General features: G+C 40.9%; 1 protein-coding gene across 1 annotated transcript in view; it reads left to right on the forward strand.

The window, feature by feature from the left end:
* The window catches only part of LOC100943854 (zinc finger protein 43-like), a gene marked incomplete at its 5' end in the record, with an annotated part of 27,798 nt that overhangs the window by 728 nt on the left and 25,225 nt on the right, over positions 1-1,845 (forward strand). The window lies entirely within an intron of this gene.

Consider the following 1,845-nt stretch of genomic DNA (forward strand, 5'->3'; position numbering starts at 1 on the left):
GAGCCCCTCCTGTTTATTTTTAATTCAGTCATATTTGAAAGTGAAGCGCAGGATCTACATATCTAAAATGCTTCTTATTAAATATTCTTCAGAGGCTGTCAGAAAATAGTAATTGGAAAATAATTTTTTAGAATCTTCCATTATTCACTCTTTTCTACTCGGTACCATACTAAGTACTTAAATACGTAAGAATACATTTTAAATATAGGGGCTGTCAAATTGGTAATCTGGAAAGTAATTTTTTTGAAACTTTTTGTCATTTTTTTCCCTCTATTGTGTCCAATACAAAGGTGAAAATTGATTAGCCCCAAGCAAAATTCATTTCTCTCTTTCTTCTTTTTCTTTTGTTTTTGGGGACAGAGTCTCATTCTCACCCTTGGTAGAGCGCTATGGTGTTAACAGCTCACAGCAACCTCAAACTCTTGGGCTTAAGCAATTCTCTTGCCTCAGCCTCCTAAGTAGCTGGGACTACACAGGCCACTGCAATGTCCAGCTACTTTTTTGTTGCAGTTGTCATAGTTGTTTAGCAGGCCCCGGCTTGATTCCAACCCGCTAGCCTCTGTGCATGTGGCCGCAGCTGTACCCACTGTGCTAGAGATGCCAAGCCTCATGTGTCTTTTCTAATGAAATAGAACTTCTTGTCTTTAAACTGGACTTTTGTGTCATAGGTCATGGCAACCTGAGGCTCTTGGGCTTAAGCCATTCTCTTTCCTTAGCCTCCCAAGTGGCTGGGACTACAGGCGCTTGCCACAATGCTGGGCTATATATTTCGGTGCAGTTGTCATTGTTTTAGGTGGCTGGGGCCAGGTTCAAACCTGCCAGCGTCAGTGTGAGTGGCCAGCACCCTGCCCAATGAGCTATGGATGCCACTCAGGTTGTCTTCTTTCTCATGCTCTTAAATTATCTGAGAATTAATTCTCCTTAAGACTATAAAAAATGAGGCTGGGCATCTATAGCTCCAGCAGTTAGGGCGCCAGGCACATACCGTGAGGCTGGTGGGTTCATTTTTTTCATGTGTTAGCTAGACATTTGTAAGTCCTCATGAGAAGAGTTTCTTTTTCTTTCTCTTGCCTAGTTTTTAGTGGGGTAGTTTTACCTTTTCGGGTTGATTTGCTAGAGTACTTTGTAGATTCTGGTCAATAACCCTTTGTTGGATTGGTAGCATGCAAATACCTTGTACCATTCCTTGTTTTGAGACAGAGTCTCACTATGTCACCCTCAGTAGAGTGTTGCGACATCACAGCTCACAGCAACCTCAAACTCTAGGGCTCAAGCGATTCTCTTGCCTCAGCCTCCCAAGTAGCTGGGACTACAGTCACCTGCTATAACGCATGGCTGAGACTCTGTCTTTAAAAACAAAAATAAATAAATAAATACAAATAAGAGCCACAACGCCCAGCTATTCTTTTGTTGTTGCAGTTGTCATTGTTGGTTAGCTGGCCTGGGCCGGGTTCCAGCCCGCCACCTTCAGTGTATGTGGCTGGCTCTGTGACCACTGTGCTGTGGGTACCGAGCCCCTTCTCCCATTCTGTTAAGTTGCTTTCCTTTTTTCAATGTATTCCCATTTATTTGTTTTCTTGCTGTAATTTCTAGTGGAGTCTTCATAAATTCTTTCCCTAGGTTAGTAAGTTAAGATTTAAGAGTTTTCCCACACTTCCTTCTAGGGTTTTTATAGTTTCATATCTTAGATTTAAATCTCTTATCCATCATGAGTTAATTTTTGTTAATGGTGAGGGGTGTGTGTTTAGTTTTAGTCTTTTACATGTGGGCTAACTAGTTCTCTCAGCATGATTTATTAAAATTTTATAGTATTTAATTTTATTGTAAGTAGGATTATTTCCTTAA

Source organism: Otolemur garnettii, unplaced genomic scaffold (genome assembly GCF_000181295.1).
Source record: "Otolemur garnettii isolate 467f Iridium unplaced genomic scaffold, OtoGar3 scaffold00392, whole genome shotgun sequence".
Lineage (NCBI taxonomy): Eukaryota > Metazoa > Chordata > Mammalia > Primates > Galagidae > Otolemur > Otolemur garnettii.